The following is a 21,228-nucleotide window of genomic DNA, read 5'->3' as shown; positions in this document are numbered from 1 at the left end:
TGTCTTTCTCATACCTCCATTGTAATGGTTATACAGCAAACTAAAGTTGGTGACCCTGAACCTATGAAAAGGTGAATAGCAAATAAAATCCACACATCTCCTTTTCATACATTTTCATGGTTTGTGTAATTCAAGTGGGTGTTTGTGTTCACAAAAACAAGTGTGAGAGAAACCAATGACCTATAATCTGGAAGCTAAGTTCTGCCTCTACTGAGGCTGCTTACATTATTTGGTGGTTGGCATTGTGACTGGGCCCCAGGCCCTGTATAACCCAGCCGAGGGTTGGAGGAGGAGGAGGAGGAGGAGGAGTAGTTTGGATTTGATATCCCGCTTTATCACTACCCAAAGGAGTCTCAAAGCGGTTAACACTCTCCTTTCCCTTCCTCCCCCACAACAAACACTCTGTGGGGTGAGTGGGGCTAAGAGACTTCGGAGAAGTGTGACTAGCCCAAGGTCATCCAGCAGCTGCATGTGGAGGAGCGGAGACGCGAACCTGGTTAAGACTACCGCTCTTAACCACTACACCACACTGGCTCTCGAGCCGAGGGTTGGAGACTGGCGTGCTCCCCGCTGTCACCTCCCTGCACCGTCGGTGCTGGGCAGGGCCCTTGCCAACCAATCAGTGCCAACGGGAAAGGGGTCTGCAGGGAATTTAACCTCCAGTGCAGCAGGGATGCCATCCTCTCACACTGTTCATCAGAACTCCCACACTCCTTGCCCTTTTTTCTGCTTTGATGCAGAAAACCTTGCTACGGACTAATTGTCGGTTGCCATATTGCTGGGACTGGGCAGGATTTTTTTTCCCTTGGCAACTTGGCTCCATCATTTGGTTTTCGACTACCTCGTAGCAATCACCACAACTTTGTGAGGTTAGGCGTTGTGTAAGCCTTTGTTTGGATGGAGGGGAGTTTGTAGTCTCCACCTGCCCCTCCTCATTAAAGGTATCATGTTAAAGGGATCCGGGGTTCTGGATCCTGTCCGATGCCTGGACTTGGGCTAGGGCCATGTCATAACCCTAATGGGAACCCCTCAGGATGCCCCTATTTAATGTAAGTATCTTAGGGTGAGGGACGCGGGTGGTGCTGTGGGTAAAAGCCTCAGCGCCTAGGACTTGCCGATCGAAAGGTCGGCGGTTCGAATCCCCGCGGTGGGGTGCGCTCCTGTCGTTCGGTCCTAGCGCCTGCCAACCTAGCAGTTCGAAAGCACCTTCGGGTGCAAGTAGATAAATAGGGACCGCTTACCAGCGGGAAGGTAAACGGCGTTTCTGTGTGCTGCGCTGGCTCGCCAGATGCAGCTTGTCACGCTGGCCACGTGACCCGGAAGTGTCTTCGGACAGCGCTGGCCCCCGGCCTCTTGAGTGAGATGGGCGCACAACCCTAGAGTCTGTCAAGACTGGCCCGTACGGGCAGGGGTACCTTTACCTTTACCTTATCTTAGGGTGGCTCCTATTGGTGGTTTACCCTTAGTTGGACTCCCAGCAGGTGGGCAGGTGTCAAGATATAGCCAGGCTTCACCCAATGTCTAAGCCAAACCGCTCATATCTGTAACCAATAAAGTTGTGGCCTATTTGAACCCATAAACCAAAATCTGCTTGTTCATGTGTTTTATTTATCCACTAGGGGACCACAGGTCACGGGGCCTTGGTACGCAAATGTAACACAGCAAGCAGCTCACAAATAATCATGTTCTGAGTTTGTTCAGGTGGTCACCTTTCACATGGTTTGAGTTGTATGAAGGTGAGAGTGGTATATGATCATTGGCCTTAACCCGTCCATCACATTCCTGTCATTTGGCTCAATCACCTCTGTCGGGTATCAGAGGGGTAACATCTTCTGCAGGTAGGTTGTTCCACTTGCGTACATTTCCTCCATGGTATAGATTGTGTGGGCTTCTGAATTGTGTGGGGAGTCTCCATGAGCAGGCTGCCTGCTGTAGACATTGCTCCTCCAAGATATGGAAGGTGTAAGGCTTCGGGGAAGTAGCTTCCTCACTTCCTTTGGTCATGGATAAGCAGAACAAAGCGAAAATAGTCTCCTACCAGTTAAAGAGAATTTAATGTTCACAGCGAAAGAACAAAGAATCAAGAAGAAAGGTTCTCCCGATTAAGGTTTCCACCCACTTCCCCCTGAGCCACCCCCATCACTTCCACGTCTGGCAACCTGATCTCTCATCCATTTGGCCTTCTGTGTAGCTACCATATCTGCTCTCCTTGACCTTGGACTGAGCGTTTGGACACTTTCCAACGAAAGGGAGCCTGTTAATTCTCTCTCTCCCTGTTCTTCTCCTAGCTGTTCCCCACTCAGTTCTGCCCAACTGTTGTCTTCTGAACTATGTCCCCCTGCAAACCACTGCTCCAAATCTATACAGCTCCACTTCTCCTGGGCAGCTTCAGGATCCTGGTCAGGAGCAGGGGGAGGGGTAGGCCCCCACTATTCCTCATCAGAGTAGGTCTTCTCAACCTGGTCTCTGACACATAGGGAGAGGAACTAATGAGTGCGCATTCTCACTCACACCTTCTGTTTGCATAGGGTAAAATGCCTGAGTGCAGCTCTGTATGAACATGAGTTGGAACATTGTATGAGTTGGAACATTGGTTCATTTAGTCCATTGCTAGCTGTACTGACTGACAGCAGAGAACAGTTCTAGCCTTTCTACCGGAGATCATTTTAATTGGAAACGTCAAAGACTGGATGCAGAAATGTGCATTTGCTCTGCCAGAACCGGATCCTTCCCTGACAAATCATGTAATTTCATTTGATTTTTGTAACTCTGTTCAGCTGGGTTGTTTCCAATCAGAAATGTCATGGCCTCTTGTAAATAGTCGAATTAACTAATGCCATGGGCATCCTGAGGTCCAGATGAAAAGTTGACATTGTAAGCCAACTGTGATCTAGCCACTATGTTCATCTATATTTCAGGGGGAGGATAGAATTTTAAAATTACTTCATGAGCTATAAATTCAAGGTATTACTCACCAAAGTGAAATCTGAGAACTTCTAAAAAAAGTGGAAATGGCCTGGCAAAACGAAGCTTTTATTGAAAAGGGAGATGTACGGCCAAGATATTCATTAACAGGGTGAGGTTTTATGGAGAAGAAATAATGTAGGATCAGAGGGCTGGAAAGCCAATTAGAGAATCCAAGGGTGAAAAGCCAAACCTTGAAGAAAGAAGTGATAATCTTAGTCAGCTAGAGAAAGGATTAGCATGGAGAGGTGATAATAACAGTTTTGTGGCTGAGAAGGGGGAAAAAACTGAACTGAAAAGTGAAGCTCAGAAAAAGGGGGGGGGGAGAAAGATTGGGGGGAAAGTTAGATTGTATTCAGTTTTAATTACTGAATTACTGGGGTGTTCAGAACCCTTTCCTACTTTTCTATCTGCTCAATTCATCATAATTTTCTCAGAAGGAGGGTTTGCAGCTGAGAAGTGGTGCCTCAGATTCAGCCTTTGAGCCTGCAATCATATACTTCAGAGTAAGCCCAATTGAACTCAAGGAGTTTTATTTCTGAGTACTTGCGTCCAGGATTGCACTGTATGGCATGTATGCTGCTGCTGCTGCTGCTGCTTCAAGGGTTTTCTGTTAAAGGAACCCAGGGGCTCCCCCATGCTTTTGTCCGAAACCCCCTGGCAAGGGGCTAGGGCCACGCAAGCCCCTGGGAGCATTCTGGGGAGAGGTGAGGCATGGTTCCCAGTCCTGTCTCTCTCCCCAGGTGACTTACCCTTGCTGACTTCGCGGGGGGGGTGCGAATGTCAGAGCTGTCCCCGTGCGGGGTCAGTTAGTGCTACCAATGCCTAAGCAACCACTCACATTGCTGTAATTTGAATAAAGTTGTGGCCAAAATTATGCCAAAAACCTTAAACAAAAATTAAGTGTCAATTGTGTTTTTCTTTGGGGGACCTCGACGCGCAACCAGATGCATTCAGAATCAGACAGCTTCATGTACAGGTCAGTCTCAATGAGTGAGTTATAAAAACTGTACAGATGTTCATGCTAGGACGTTTGTAATGATGATAGCTACATACTCTTTTTCAACATACTTTGGTGCACAAGTTGACCTAGAGAAGAAATGTACTCAGTATCTACAAGCTAAAAATATAACAGAGCCAGTTGGTTGTCTCTGTGCCCAATCAGAGAACCTGCCAATTTTTCCTCAGCCCCACAATTTTGGCGGCGAATTTCCCCCCTCATTAACAGCATTGTCAAACAGTAAATAGCCAGTGTGGTTCAGTTTTTGCATTCTGCTTGTATTCTAATCGATTCACCCATTTGCTTTCCAGAATGTATGGTAGTACCAGCGTTTATGGGTGTGCAATATGTAGAAATCTGTGCACAGTGTTGGCGTCACTTAATCAAAGCCATCTCAAAGGAGGTAGATTTAAAAATGTCGCGTTCCATGTTCTCCAAATTGCCAATTGCTCCTCCACAAAATAAAATGTCCAGAAGTGGCTTGAAATTAGTACGTTAATTGCTTTTGGATTGTCTACCTGGTGGTGTGGCTTGGTAGGCAGCTGTATTGGAAAGATGTTTTGTCTTACTGAGTTCCACCCATGAAGAGTATGTGGGCAAAATCTTCATTGATTTTTGTTGGGCATTAAGGATTCATAGGACATTGGAAATAACTCTCAGCAATATGCAGGTTTAGGCTCTTAATTAATCAGCACTTCCCCTAGGGCTTCTAGATATAATTGTATATTGTGGTATTTGAAGACGGGCTGAATTGCACATATCAAGCACTGAATTCATAAACTGTACTCATAAAGAAGCCGTGCTTCAGTAGCTGGGTTCTATTAAATATAGTAAATATGCTGGAATAGCTGGGACAATAGCTTGATCCAGCACGCTCTTCTTCTGCTTTTAAGTTACAATTATGTTACAAATGTTTTAAAATGTTTTAAATGGTTCTAATTTGGGTACCTCTGTTTCCTTTTTATCAGGCTGGTGTTGGTTAAATGTTTAATTGGGGTTGGTGGTTACTTTAATTTGGGTATACAGTGGAACCTTGGGTCGCGAACGTGATCCGTGCGGGAGGCATGTTTGCAACCCGCAGCGCTGTGTCTGTGCACGCGCAGGTCGCAATTCAGTGTTTCTGCGCATGCGCAAAGCGTGATTTAGTGCTTCTGCACATGTGCGAGTGCTGGAACCCAGAAGTAACCCGTTTCCTGAAGCGTTTGTAACCTGAGGTACCACTGTAACTGTAAACTGGTTGTTGTTGTTGTTGTTGCTACTGTTATTATTGTTGTTGTTATTGGTTTCTATTGATTTATTGGTTTGTTGCTTGTATAGGATCTTTTGTTTTTAATGTTTGATGTTTGGTTTTTTTAAACAGTGGTACCTCGGTTTTCGAACATAATCCATTCTGGAAGACAGTTTGAGTTCTGAAACGTTCAAAAACCGAAAACTCAGTACGGAAAACTCAATATGGAAGCCGCGTTTCCTGTTCAACTTTCGAGGCATGTTCGAAAACCGAAGCATTTACTTCCGGATTACTGCATTTGAAAGCCGAAATGTTCGTCAACCAAGACATTCGAAAACCGAGGTACCACTGTATATGTTGCAAGCCGCCCAGAGTGTCTGGGGAAACCCAGCCGGATGGGTAGGATCTAAATTAAAATTTATTTATTTATTATTTTTACAAGTGTTGATTCATGGCAACAATATTGGGCACCAGTTTTTCCTGGCAGTGTATTTTTTCTTTCCAGACTGATGCCGACTCTGCACATGATCCAGGCAATGTTAAGCGCCTTCAAGCCATTTTGCTTTTCAGTGCCAGAAATTTAAGCACCTGTTTAGCTCTCCAACCATTTGGAGTACTTGTCCAAGTGGTACAAAGCAAAGATTTGTGGGCACTGAGCTGATGTGTTCCTGATGGTCCCGAATACATTTTTGAGGCATGGCTTCCAAGTATAGCCAGGTTTCGCTTTTTCGCAAAAGCTCATCTTTTAAGAAAGTTAAATACTGGCAAAGAATTTAGATTTTACACAACATGCAAGTTTATATGAGCACTCTTTTAAAGATACCATAAAAGAATTTGCTTGTCCTTGGTTTGCTTAGTGATAATTATTATTATTTTAATAATAATTTTATTATTTATACTCCTCCTATCTGGCTGGGTTTCCCCAGTCACTCTGTGGGCAGCTTCCAGTGACCGATGCATTCTGTACATTTCATTCAAAACCTGAAAGTAACACTGAAATAGCTTGTCACATAGCAGTAAACCTGTTTCTGGTCTGTGCTATTGGAGATTTTTCCTTCCTGTCTTCTGCATGGTCTTTTCAGTTCTGTACGCTGAAAACTGACGAACCTAAGTTAAACATGCCCATTAATATCAATGGGCTTACTCCAAGTATGATTAACCTTGGATATAACCCAGAGGCTTGAATCTTTTACCTGGAAAAGTGGAGCGAATTGTTTTAATCTCTCTGCTTTCTTGCAGGCTGGGCAGGGCAGAATGGAGCACCTCTCCTTTTACTTGACACTTTAATGAAGCATCAGCTGAGAGGACAAAGGGCTTGCCCTGCCTGTAAAATACCTGGAACAGACAAACCTGCAAGCAAGGTTTTCTGGAATCCTGCCATCAAAAACATGATACCCTGGTTCATCAGAGGTCGGAATCTTTAAAGTTTATATGCAGTATATGAGGCTTCTGTTGTAGATGGGTCAACCGTAGCATAAAGATAGTTTAAATGAAGCACAGAAAATGTAATCCATGTGAACTGTACTGGCACTGGGCTGGGTATTTTGTCTTATTTTACTATCAGTGCTTTGACTATACAATTTAGTCTTAGCAATGGTGCAATGCCAATTTTAAATGCCCAGCAGACTTTGGACGTGAATGCTCTTTTCGGCCCCAAAGAGAAAAAGCTTAAAACTGCCGTAACTGATGAGTGTCTACCAAAATTATAAGTAATACATTCTGTTATCCAAAGTGAACTCATGTTGAAGCTTTGCTTTGGGTAGCAAGGCAGAATATCACTGAATGCCTGTTACCCGCACAACTCCTTGTTTGATAAATTTCTCTGTTCCCATCATATTTGCTCTAGTAATCAAAATAATAAAGTTTCCTTCTCTCTTCTACTTGGCTGGATCCAATTGGAGTTGCAACATCTGAATCATTAAGTAGTAGCCAAAGTGAAATATGTTTATAAGGCTTTTTTATTATTCTTCAGGTATTAACTAATGGATGCACACCATCAAGCCGCATTATCTTATTTCTGCAGCAAATTGTTTAGGGGGGTTGGGTGCTTCTTGCTCAGCTCAGCATTGACGGAATGTAATGCAATTCAGAATAATGAAGAACTTGGAATGGGAAGCAGAGTCACTTAGAAATGTTACGGGAGAAGCAGCAATGCTAATGCGTGGCTTTTTCATTTGCTTCCGAAAGGCAGCTGAGGGAGGATATATCCTGATGCGGCTCTATTAATGTAGAACATTTTCTCTTGATCTGTAACTACTTCTTAAAAATAGAAAAAGGCAAAATGGAAACTTCAACAGTTATCGCAGAACACAAAGAGCCTCCATTCATCTTTTGATAGAAGTAATGAGCAGCAGGCAGCCGTTAGTCATCCGCTGCAGATTTCCAGTGGAGAGACTCTGATAATTTGATTGCTCATTTTGAAATAGAATTTCTCCCTCTGTCCCTGGAAGGTTTTTCTTTTCTGTGGCAGCTTTGATAGGTAGTTGGTTTCACAGGAAGGAAATGAATAATGACTCACAGAAGCCTCCTTGTCAGGCTTGCCATGTTTCCAGTCTCCCCTATAGTCATCCAGAAAATTAGAAGCCCAAACCTGCATACCTGCAGGACACTCCGAAAGCAAGGAAGAAGGAACTCAGTGTGCTTCACCTGAGTTACTTTCAGGCCAAGGAGTGGGGGTGGTTGGGCTCTGGTTTGTAGTAACAGATGTAGCCTCAAGAAGCTGCATAAGCCAAAAATGTGAAACACCCCAATGTTGTTGGCCTTACCCAAACTCCTCTGACTTCCCTTAAAACTACAGTGGTACCTTGGTTCTCAAACTTAATCCATTCCAGAAGTCCATTCCAAAACCAAAGTGTTCCAAAACCAAGGTGTGCTTTCCATAGAAAGTAATGCACAACGGATTAATCCATTCCAGACTTTTAAAAACAACCCCTAAAACAGCAATTTAACATGAATATTACTATCTAACGAGACCATTAATCCATAAAATGAAAGCAATTGTCAATGTTCTGTACTATAAAATAAATAAGACAGTATTGTAGATGATAAAAATTAAAATTAATTATTTTTCCTACCTGCACTGATGATAGTCATTGTTTGGATGTGGGGCTTTTATCCACTTCTGCAGTCACACAATCTATCCATCCATCAGTAGCTGAACTGGGTTCCACACAGTCACAAAAACAAATTAACCAGAAAAGCCTCAAAAACAAAACAAAACAAAAAAACCGCAAAATAAATAGCAAAAACAAAAGCCCCAAACTTAATCCGTTCCAGAAGTCTGTTTGACTTCTGAAATGTTCGAAAACCAAGGCGTGGCTTCTGATTGGTGCAGGTGCCCCAGAAACAATAGCCAATAGCCGCACCGGACATTCAGCTTCCAAAAATCATTTGAAAACTGGAACACTTACTTCCAAGTTTTCTGCATTTGGGAACCAAGGCGTTTGAGAGTCAAGGTACCACTGTACTCAAAAGCTTTGCCTCAAAACTCACCTCTTCCCCGAATCCCACTTTGAGTAACATTTTAGTGGCAATCTACAGCAGCATAACATAGTTGCTAGCATAACTGAAACATTGAAACTCCCTTGAACATGTTTCTAAACGTATTTATATTTTTGGTTTCAGGTCAAATTTAGTAGCAACTATGCAGAAGGCCACTGTCATCACTTCCGACCATCCCTTACATAGATATTTGGTCAGGAAAAGAGCAGTAACTTTGTGGCCGAACCCATTTCCCAGGTTCCAACTCTCTGTGCTCTCTTTTAAAAATATTTGCTTGTATTTAATGTTTGTCTGTGTAAGTTGTTTTGTGTTCACCTTTCTGAAATGACACCATGGTCATCATCGCAGATGACCTCCACTCCACCTCCTTTTAGACAAACCAACAAGTGTTTGTTTAGATCTGCAAACACACCTGGTTCATGGTGACCAGTTATACATTGCCGAGAGACCATCCTGCATAAAATTTGCATATAGTAATTTATATGCCTGTCTAAATTTTTGCCTACAGTTAACTCACATTGTATTTTATACATCCCACCATAGCAGGGTGTCTTGCCAAAAGCAAGGTGGTTCTTTTAAAATGAGATTCAGAAGTAATACAAAACACAAGTGAGTGAGAAGAGTAAAGATTTTATTATAAACAGCCAGCAATATATACATACCAAGCAAGCACCTCAAGCTGCTACTTGGAAGCCCTCAAGAAGTGGCAAAGTGACTCCCTCAGGTAGCCTCAGTCCATGCATGAACTTCTCCCTAACACTATGCCCACACACATCCAATTTATAGATAGCTAACCTGTGTGGTTTGCTGACTATGTACAGATTATTAATTAGTCACCCCTTCCCAATGCCTAACTTTTTTAAAACAATGTCCAACATCAAAGAAGGTACTCCTCATTATCACTTCCTTCCAACAGATTAGGACATTAAAGGCTGTTCTCATGCCATCAAAGAGCTGAACAAAAGATAGGGAAAAGGAAGGAACAAGGGGCAGGAAGGATAACCATGTCATATTGCTAACTCCTCGAAATACAAAAATCTTCCAGATAGATTGCCCACACACTGGGAAAACACTATTTGACTTGCATGCCTGTTCAATGTGCTGACCAGGTACTGCAGCTTTGAGTTTCCTACCTTCTATTTTTATGGTTCCTTGGCTTTAAAGCAAACTTGGTAGCCCTCAAACAGAGGACCCCTACAAATACACTACTGTCCTCTGACAGTCCTTCAAAATTGAGGGCTGTCCTAGGACACGTAATTACTCTAGTCGTTTTTGTCCCTACTAAGCTAGATGGACCGACAGCGCCTTCCTAGGATTCATTGCTGCCTTCCCTCTTGTATGAGATAATTATTTCCCATATAAAGCCACAGTTTGAGAACTCAAACTTCGGGGACAGAATCTCCACCATCTTTTGCCCTGAGTTGCAATTAAGCTTTGATTAACAATGTTAAATAGTATGCTATTATTGCAGAGGCATTAAGAATCTTCTATCTACAAACCCCTGTTTTTGTTTTTCGTAACCTGAAAAGAACCCAGAGTTTACACTAGTCAGAAGACTCTTCCCCTTCCCCAGCCCTCCACAAGATATCCCTAGTCCTGGTTTTCCAGCCCTACACTCAGGTGTGCAACATACCTGTGAGTGTGTCTTCCAGAAGTCCACTTCTTCACCCTCCTGGATCTCTGTGCATGTTTCACTGTCTTTTGGTCATCCATTTTCTAAGCTGTGTTGCAGTTGGAATAAATGTTGATGTTCTATTGTGATTTTAGAGTCGGGCTGTCATACTTCCGGATTTTCCCGGACATTACTGGGGGCCGGGATTTCCAAAAGGTGGCAAGTCAAAGGAAAAAGTTCAACAATTTTCGGTGTCCTGGTTTTTACTTCTTGAAATATGGCAACCCTGCTAGAGAAAGGCTGAAAAACTGAGAAGGAAACAATATTTCAGTTTGTTGTCAGTTCATCTGAGTCCCCAGAAGTCATCAGGGTTGCTTCAAGCTCTTCCTAAATTTTGGGATCCTTCTAAAAAAAGCCCAACAAACTGTGCTCTGGTTTTTCTTTTTGAAATACGGCAACCCTATTTTAGAGGATCCTTCTGGTTTTAGAAGAGAGTTCCTGAAGCTGAATTACAAAAGTATGTATGTCCCCATAACACACATTTAGAAGAGAATTTTATAATAACTGTTGCACTGCAGCTGTACTCTTTTTTTTGTTGTTCCTCGATTCTCCGCTGGTGCTACAACCAAGCCTAACCATCCTGTGTCTCTTAGAAATAATTCTCCCTTTAATCAATGTGGTTTGTTCCTAAGTATGTATGTTTGGAACTGCAGCCTAAGGCTGTAATCCTATGCATGCTTGCCTGAGGGTGAGCCTCATTGAACTCAGTTGGATTTATTTATGGGCAGGCTTTCATGGTTTGCACTGTTAAGTCTCTCCTCTAGGTCTGGAGTTATGGCTGTGGGTGTCTTCCTGTTAAGAGAGGATTCATAGCAGTCAAGCAAGCTGTAGCTAAGAGACTTTATTTTATGTTGCTGCTTCCTTCTAATGCCTGCTCTATTCTTCATGTGGCAGGAAGAACGTGAAGTGCTCCTAAATATTTCTGTTTCAGGCTTCCTGGACTCTTCCCATTCACCATACTCCCAGCACCTCTTTACATCAGCCTTGTTTGATTCATCGCAAGGACGAGTGGAATAAATTACAGTGGTACCTCGGGTTAAGAACTTAACTCATTCTGGACGTCCGTTCTTAACCTGAAACTGTTCTTAAGCTGAGGTACCACTTTAGCTAATGGAGCCTCCCACTGCCGCCACGCTGCCGCTGCATGATTTCTGTTCTCATCCTGAAGCAAAGTTCTTAACCTGAGGTCTATTTCTGGGTTAGCGGAGTCTGTAACCTGAAACGTCTGTAAAATGAAGCATCTGTAACCCGAGGTACCACTGTACATGAAATCTTAAGGTCTTTGATTCTCTTCAGGAGCTTCTAGATGGGAATTGATGTTTTAAATGGGTGGTTGAGATATCCTAGATGGGTTATGGGCAAGGGGTGTGTTGTTTTTAAAAAACTATTTTTTTTTTACAAAAGCTTCTTGGATTTTCCGTGGAAAGGGGTATGTCTGAATTAAATGGCGGAGGGAGGATGCAAGATGGCACTATGATCCCAACAATGTTGGGGAAAAACACACCTTTCTATGCATGAAAAGTCCTGGTCGCTGAATAAAACAACCATCTGTAAGCACCCTAATTATTTGCATTTGTGCCTAACAGCAATGAACCTTGCGGATTTACCACAAAGCAGGCATTTGGGGCAGATATCTCAGGATGGAGATTTGTATAACGTTTGCATATTCTAACCTAGATGTGGAGATGCAAATTTAGAAATCCTTCCTATAATTTAACTGTAAATACAATACAATCTCACCCCAGGGGGAAGTTTGTCAGCATGTGACCAGTCAAACTGTTGCTGGACAACTTCAAAGTCCCTTCTGATCTCCCTTTTTATGGGTCTTTGGCATCAAGCTGGACTTGGACCAGACAACACTTCAGGCAGAGGACTGTTGTCTGTAAGGTAGGACCCATGTCCTGTTTTCTTTATCAATCCGCCAGTTTTAAATCAGCTGTCCACTTTTGTACTTGCCGCTAAAATAATGTGACATTTGTTGAATCCGTATAACTAAAATGCAGACAAAGCAGGTGCGTTTCAACAGCATGGAGGATTCCTTTATCAACCCACTTCCCTCTGCTTCCTAACAGTGACAAAGATGTGATTCTCCATGAACAGCACTGGGGAAGCGACACTTGATTTCTGGATTTTAAAAAAGCACTGGCAATCATACAGCACAATGTGGCATTGCTCAGCACAGATGGCAAACAAAGAAAAGTGGAAAGGGAAATATTTTTTTTCCTGGAAAAGGGTGTCAATATGTGTGTGTGTGTGTGTGCGCGCGCGTGTGTGTGAATGGGGTGTTAGGGGAGGGGCAGTACCTCTGGCAGGGGACATGCTGTGCTCCTTCTGTTGTAGTTTGTCTACCTTTGGTCCCCACCCTGTGCTCAGCTCTCACCTGTGGCTCCGAGAAGCTGGTTGGCTAAACCAGGTGAGGGTACCCTCAGTGAGTTAGGGACTTCCTTGCATGTGAAGACAGGATTCAGCAGATTAAGCAGACAAGACCAATAGTGGGTTCAATGGTCAAGGAGGTGGTTTCTGCATTTGCTGTAGAGGAAAGTGAGTGGCAGATGGATCTCGCTAGCCTGGGAAGGTAGCTCATCTAGGAAAAACTCTGATCCTAAACCTCTGCTACCTTGAGGGATATCTTCAAGAGAAGAGAAGACTAAGGAGTAAACCCTACACAAATCTAGAGTGGGGTACCTAAGATGGATGGATGGCATCTGCTACACCTCCTTCTAGCAACGCATGCAGCCAAGCTGGTGCCAAACATATTGCTTTCCTTTCCTCTGAATCCCATCTCATCAGCTTATATTAGCTTTGTTGGATATTCATGTTAAAATACGCAGCACCTGGTCTCTCAATAGAGGTTTGTTTGAGAGCAAAGTTCCTTTGTTCATGGTTGGACCACTCTTGGTGTCTCTCTGCTGCAAGCTACAGCTTGATAGTGCACAGCAATGAACTGCTAGCATATTTGCAAAGCTAAGCAGGGTCCGGTGTGATTTCAAATTGGATGGGGAACTATGTGTTAAGATCCCTACATTACGGAGGGTTGGGCTCAATGACCCTCTGGGTCCCTTCCAACTCCATGATTCTATGATTAAACTGAACCAAATGGTCCATAAGGATCTGGTGGAGTTATGGAATCTGAGCACTTCCTCATCACATATCCTCTATAGTGTGGATAAATGGTTAGACAACAAATAGGTTTGTGCTTTCTTAATCGGATCTACCTCCTAGATTAAATAACCAGTTCCTCTTACCTTACCCTATATAGAAGGATATAGACTGTACAGTAGTACATTTCATCGCCTCATTTGGCATTCCTTCTTTGGATGGAATGGCATTATATAATTTGTGATGACTTTGTTCTGACATCGAGTCTTCATAAAGGATGGATGGCCCAGAGTCACGGAAGTGTCACCTGTAATAAATTCTAGCTTGGCTTTAATCTTTTCCTCACTTGAGGTAACATCAAAGAAGAATATCATAGACTGCAAGATGCTTTAGACAAATTATCAGAGGAAAGGAGAAGGGGGGAAAGATCAGCAACTGACAGTCTCAATGAAAATTGTATGGGTATTTTTGTTGTCATACTTCTGAACATCTAAAGGGAATATTGCAGGTAAAATTACAAATCGAACTCAAATTTGCAATACAAATCTCAAAACCAGATCCACTCCCTCCACAAAATTATGGGTTGTGTATCTATCTCCAGCAACAACTGCAGCATCAAGTGATGACTTGCGTGTGTGAATGTTGGGCAGGTGTTTGGAGGCAGTGATGGACTGGATGGGACTGATAAGCTCGGCTAGAACTGTTGTGGGTAGGTGATTCCTATGTCAGGGAATTAGGTATATGTTGTGTTCTGGGGTGGGTTGCAGTCCCCCAAGGGAACATGTTCATAGTCTGGAGGTCCTTCTGGATTGCAACTTGTCACTGGAGTCCCAAATGGTTTTTGTGACTAAGAGTACTTATGCCCAGCTTAGGGTGGTTAGCCAACTACGGCTATTCCTGGACCAGTACATTTTGATACCTAATACCATTGCCTTCAAATCCATTAGCCAAATTTAAAGTTGAAGTTAATACTTAAAAGACAAAGTTCCAAAGCAAAATTTTAACTTTCCTGTTGTTGTGTATTTTATTTTATTTTTCAGCCGGTCAGAAATTAAGTCTTATATTTTGGCAAATTCTGCCTCATGTCTGTAAAGGTAAAAAAAAGGTAAAGGGCCCCTGGACGACTAAGTCCAGTCAAAGGCGACTATGGGTTGTGGTGCTCGTTTGGCTTTCAGGTCGAGGGAGCCGGTGTTTGTCCACAGACAGCTTTCCGGGTCATTTGGCCAGCATGACTAAACCGCTTCTGACGCAACGGAACACCGTGACGGAAACCAGAGTGCATGGAAATGCCATTTACCTTCCTGTCTGTAGCAATAGGAAGAACAACTTCCTTGGTAAAATATATTCCTTCAGTTCCTTGAAATGACAATGTGGTTTTGATAATGCTGAGGGAACTCAATGAGATCCATGACAATGGTATATCAAATTATTTGGCATTTCCATAACAACTTGGTCTTCCCTTAAGCAATCTTCTTCATTACAAGGAAGCATAGTGCTACATACTGACAGAGCAAGTGCTGCTGACAAAATTCACACATGCATTTTTGTGTGTTTATATTACCTTCGGAGTCTGTTTCACGGTATGAACTTACACAAACAACACAATTCACACTTACAAACCATTCACACACTGCCTCAGGCTCCCCCTCCCACTTTTTCCACACACAGATTTAACACAGTTGGTTGCTATTGTGACAGTGCTGCTCCCTTTGCTGTCTGTACGCTTTGCAGCCAACTGCTCCACTTCGTTCCTAATGCTAATGTGCTATTAGGTTTTCTATTTCTAGTCTGAATGGAGAGGGAGGTTGTAGCCTCCGCCTGCCCTTCCTCATTAAAGATATCCTGTTAAAGAGATCCGGGTGTGTGGATCCTGTCCAATACTCCTATGTGGGCTATGGCCTTGCCATGACCCCAATGGGGACCCCTCGGGATGGCCCTATTTGATTTAAGTCACAGGGCTCCCCCTATTGATGGTTTAACCTTTAGATGGACTCCCTGAAGACAGGCAGGAGTTGAGGTATAGCCTGGCTTCACCCCAATGCTTAAACCAAACCGTTCACATCTGTAACCAATAAAGTTGTGGGTTATTTGAACCCATAAACCTAAATACTCATGTCCATGTGTTTATTATCCACTAGGAAACTGCAGGTGATGGGGCCTTGGCACTTAAGTCCATTCTCCTTTGCTGGTGGGCAGTGTTGCGGCCAGATATTCTGGTCCCTGCAGTGATCCAGTGGGGGTAAAGATTGATGCCCCCCTTGTGCTGACCCAGCCATGTCACCAGGGCTGGGTGGGGCCATGCCTAGGTGTGGCTCCTTGTCCAATTAATGCCATTAGGGGGCATGGCGCCTTCCTCTCTTGCTCTTCACCAGATCTCCTAACCCACCCACCGGTGCCGTGGCCGGGTCAGCACTAAGGGGGTGTCAATTTCTGCCCCCTGCTGGACCACTGCAGGAGCTCTGATGTTTGGCCACAATGCCGCCCACTGGAAAAGGTGAGTGGAATTTTTTAACAGCTGGAATGTTCACAAGCATGCTCATCAAACCTAATTTGCTGAAGTAAGCGCTAGGGAAATCACATTTCAGTATGCTGATGTTTGAGCTCCTACAAGCAATAGCAATGAAAGTTTCAAAGATTAACATGTATGTGCCTTACTTTGGTGAATTTATTTGACTTGAGATGGGGGGGGGGCAAATTGACTAAACGACCGAAAATTTAGTCCTCACTTTCATTTGATACCTCATGTACCTCTTTGCAACCATACTAAGTGCTCCAAGAGATGATCCAAACTGGCCCTGGCTTCATTTATTATTATTATTATTATTATTATTATTATTATTATTATTATTATTATTATTATTTCTATACCATTTTATATTTATAAGAAAAATCTCAAAGTGGTTAACAGCATATTAAAACATCAATAAAACAATCCAGAATCAAACATTTCTGAAAAAAGTCATATGCCTGTGATTCCATCCATATAATAGAAAGGAAAGGAAAATGCCATTTTTAAAAAAAGAAAAAGGTTTCTATATATATTGTTTCCTTTCATTCTGTCCCGTCCCTGCCCCACTCCCCATTTCATCATGCATACATTTTGAGAGGCATGGTTGTATGAATGGGAAACACCATTACAATAATAATAATAATAATAATAATAATAATAATAATAATAATAATAATAGATTCCTGATGATTTTGCCCTGCCCTTGATTCACTGGATTAGGACGCGGGTGGCACTGTGGGCAAAAGCCTCAGCGCCTAGGGCTTGCCGATCGAAAGGTCGGCGGTTCGAATCCCCGCGGCGGGGTGCGCTCCCGTCGCTCGGTCCCAGCGCCTGCCAACCTAGCAGTTCGAAAGCACCCCCGGGTGCAAGTAGATAAATAGGGACCGCTTACTAGCGGGAAGGTAAACGGCATTTCTGTGTGCGGCTCTGGCTCGCCAGAGCAGCGATGTCACGCTGGCCACGTGACCCAGAAGTGTCTCCGGACAGCGCTGGCCCCCGGCCTCTTGAGTGAGACGGGCGCACAACCCTAGAGTCTGTCAAGACTGGCCCGTACGGGCAGGGGTACCTTTACCTTTTACCTTATGAGCACAGGATATTATCTCTCCTATAGTAATTTGCATGACATTTTCTTCCCGCGCTGGAAGACTTGTAATACAGGTGGATGATTTGTAGGGATGTCTTAAGTGGCTTTTTCTTTAAAAGCAATTTCAACTACATTCCCTTTTTTATTTTTTTATTTTTTAAAAAAGATATATGTCGAAGCCCAAAAAGGTATTGACATTTATCAGAGGAAATGGATCTCAAGTTGCTGCCCAGTAAAATGTGGCTTGGGGAAAAAATTCTATATATTTCACCAAAGACAATGCAATTGACCTTGGGTCATTGGATAAAAAGCTACCATTATGAATTGACGGAATAGCATGCCGTCGTCTAATGCTTAGCATTCCATCTTATGCTCTGTCAAAGCTTGGTCTTTAGGTGGAAGGGAAATGCCAGAAAGGCTTGCAATATTGGGATTTGTTTCCTAGTGTAGATCGTAGAAAGTACATGCTGTGGTTTAAAATAACTGTAAAAAATTGTTTAAGAGAAGTATAAATAAACGTAATGGCACAAAACAGCAAATTGCTCCTTTAGTCCAAGTTGGTGGGGATGCATATGATGTCCGGAAGTCATTTCACCCTAGATCGAAGAAACTTTTTAATTTTCATTTCTAAGGATTGCAAGCCACAAAACATTTCTTCTGTTCTATAAAGAGAAGCATGCAGATAAGTGGAAACCGATCCACCGATCTGTGGCCAGCTTTCAATGGTTGGAACATAAAGGACTGCCATGAATATGCAGAATGATCCACGAAGAATCAGACAGCATAGTGATAACTTTTTAAATCACCTCTCAGTATTTCAAATGCCATGCTTTTCAGATGAGTCATTTCAAATGTTTATAATCTGGTTTATTCATAAGCAGTGCTTTTTTTCTATATATAAAAAGAATGTTTAGGGATACTCTCATTTTCCTACTCATATTGAAGTAGTGCCCCTCAACGAAACCAAACTTAGATTCACAAAATGTTTAGGTGTATGCGTCCCCCAGGTAAGGTAAAGGGACCCCTGGCCATTAGGTCCAGTCATGGACGACTCTGGGGTTGCGGCGCTCGTCTCACTTTACTGGCCAAGGGAGCTGGCATACAGCTTCTGGGTCATGTGGCCAGCATGACTAAGCCACTTCTGGCGGACCAGAGCAGTGCACAGAAACGCTGTTTACCTTCCCGCCAGAGTGGTACCTATTTATCTACTTGCACTTTGACGTGCTTTCAAACTGCTAGGTTGGCAGGAGCAGGGACCGAGCAATGGGAGCTCACCCCATTGAAGGGATTCAAACCGCCGACCTTCTGATTGGCAAGCCCTAGGCTCTGTGGTTTAGACCACAGCACCACCCGCATGATATCTTGATATAAATGTCATATAAATGATATAAATGTCATGGGTGCTGGAAGAAAATGGATGCCTTGAGAAGCCCCAAAAAAGCCAGTGAGTTCCAACAGAAAAAGTGCTGGCCCCCTTCCTCTGACATTATGAGTACAAGACAAAGTCTTGGCAAATACAGTGGCCCATAGTAGCTTCCCACCCCTTTCTCACTCCTGTTGAGTCAGCCTTCCTTGCTGGCATTGCCTTGTTTCTTCCTAGCTCTTTGTTCCGCTTCCACTTTGCTCCCATCTGACTACATCTGAGAAGTCATGCTTCAAGTGGGTTAAAGAAACAAAGAAGTAAGAGATTCCTGGCAGCAGTAAAGTAACTCCCCGGCAGCAAAATATCTATCTATTCTGGGGTTAAAGGGGTTAAAGGGAGGGAATTCAGTGAGTGTGATATTACCCCTATTCAGGGGACCACACATGTCTGAACGTGGTCAGAGGAATGACAGAGATCTACACCCCTGTGTTTTAGAGATGGAATGAATCATTTACCCTATTAGAGATGAGATGAATCATTCATTTATTATTTTTTTATCATTTGAGGGGTAGTAGGCGCAGAAGAACTGACATTTCCTACAGAAACAATGCCGTCTCATGGGGTAGTGGCCATTCCTATTCAGATTCCATCAATTAAAAAGAGGCAACAAGCTAACACATGGAGTTTCTCTGCCACTTCAGGCCTCAGCAAATCATTTGCAATCCCCATACAGGTAAGCCCTCACTTCCTCCCGAAAAATGTCAAATTCACCTCTCCCTGCAAAAGTGATAGGAAATCCACCTCACCATTCATGGAGAGAGAGAAATAGGAACCCAAAAATAGGAAGAGATGTTGTGTCCACTTTTGTTCTGCATTCTTCTGGAATTGGGATTCCTTATACCTAGTTGGGGCTTATGTCAGCATAGGATTGCTTTCAAGCACCAATTCAAAGTGTTGATGCTGACCTTTAAAGTCCTAAACAACCTCGGCCCAGTATACCTGAAGGAGCATCTCCACCCCCATCATCCAGCCCGGACACTGAGGTCCAGCTCCAAGGACCTTCTGGCGGTTCCCTAACTGTGAGAAGTGAGGTTGTAGAGAACCAGGCAGAAGGCCTTCTCGGTAGTGGCACCTGCCCTGTGGAAATCCCTCCCATCAAATGTCAAAGAAATAAACAACTACAGTGGTGCCTCGCAAGTCGAAATTAATTCGTTCCGCGAGTTTTGTCGTCTTGCGATTTTTTTCATCTTGCGAAGCACGGTGTCGGGAAGGTTTTGGAAAAGCTTCAAAAATCACCAAAGTCTTTAAAAAACCTCAAAAAAGGCTACCACACCGCGTTCTATGAGTTGCTCCTCAAAGTCAAGTCGCAACTGTATTAACGGTGTTAAGAAAAAGGAAACAAACTTGCAAGACATTTCCGTCTTGCGAAGCAAGCCCATAGGGAAAATTGTCTTGCGAAGCAGCTCAAAAAACAAAAAACCCCTTCGTCTAGTGAGTTTTTTGTCTTGCGAGGCATTCGTCTTGCGAGGTACCACTGTACCTGACTTGTAGAAGACATCTGAATGCATCTGTTTAGGGAAGTTTTTAATGATTGGTGTTTTGATGCTTTATTATTATTATTCTGTTGGGAGCTGCCCAGAGTGGCTGGGGAAACCCAGTCAGATGGGTGGGGTTTAAATAAACAATAACAACAATTGCTCTTCAAGCTTACCAGTGGCATACTGACAATTGGTAAGGGTAGACACCTGTTCAGTTGTGATTCCTGTTCAGTTGTTTTTTTCCTACCCATGTGTCCTGATTTCCAGTAGACCACCTTCTGGGCATGACACCCACTGTCAGAGGCAAAGCTAGGAGAAGAGGGCTTTCTCATTGGTGGTGGCCTGCTTATGGAATGCTTTCCCCACAGTGATCTCCCTAGCGCCATCTTTGTCAGCCAGCAAAGACCCATCTATTTTCCCCAAGCCTTTTAGACATAATTTCAGTTCTGTTGACTAATTTCATCTGGCTTTTAAGTTCCTTCAGCCCTTTAGTTCTTGCTATGTTTATGATTTGTTCGGCCTCTTTGTATTTTCTTACATCAACTGCTCTGGGGATTTTTTTTGGTGAAGGCTGATCTAAAACATCTCAAAGAAACAATACTTGTGGCACAATCCCCTAGCATGGTTCCTTTCTTCCCTTCTGTCAAGTGTCATTTTCCACATGAATACTTTGGCATGGTGCCATAATTGACCTCCCCAAACCAAACAAGGGCTTAAGTACATTTTGTAAGAGAGAATTATTTCACTTCTGCAGCTCTGGACAGAAGCAAAAGGTGGGTTGGGTTGGGATATGCACCTGATATCCCATAATTATCCTGCATACTTTAAACTGAAGTCCAGTCTTGAAGAGAAGGTGCAGCATGTGACCACTGTTACAAAGAGGTTACCGGAAATTGTGAGAGGATTCATTCTTCACCTGATTGAAGAGACTATTTTCATTTTCATAATTTTGTTAAAGACCTGGCTAGACGGTATCGATCAAAGAAAGGCAGTATCTGATAAATCAGTTACACGCCAGGCATTATCCATTTGCTGAGGGCAGTAAAACTTAAAAATGTCTTCTGGTAAGTGATGCAGAGAAGGGCTTTGAGTACTTGAACACTTCTGGCACATATATCTGCTGAAATTTGAGATCCATTGATTTGATATCCTGTGTTATTTTCTCCTCTCAAGAGAAACAAAAAGAAAAAAAGAAAACAGGTTGCACCTATCATAAAAGGTACATTTTAAAATATGTGCTATTTCTGCAGTTGAAATATGCATTGATGGC

The sequence above is a fragment of the Podarcis muralis genome, chromosome 8, assembly GCF_964188315.1.
Source record: "Podarcis muralis chromosome 8, rPodMur119.hap1.1, whole genome shotgun sequence".
Lineage (NCBI taxonomy): Eukaryota > Metazoa > Chordata > Lepidosauria > Squamata > Lacertidae > Podarcis > Podarcis muralis.
This window is presented reverse-complemented; position numbering follows the sequence as displayed.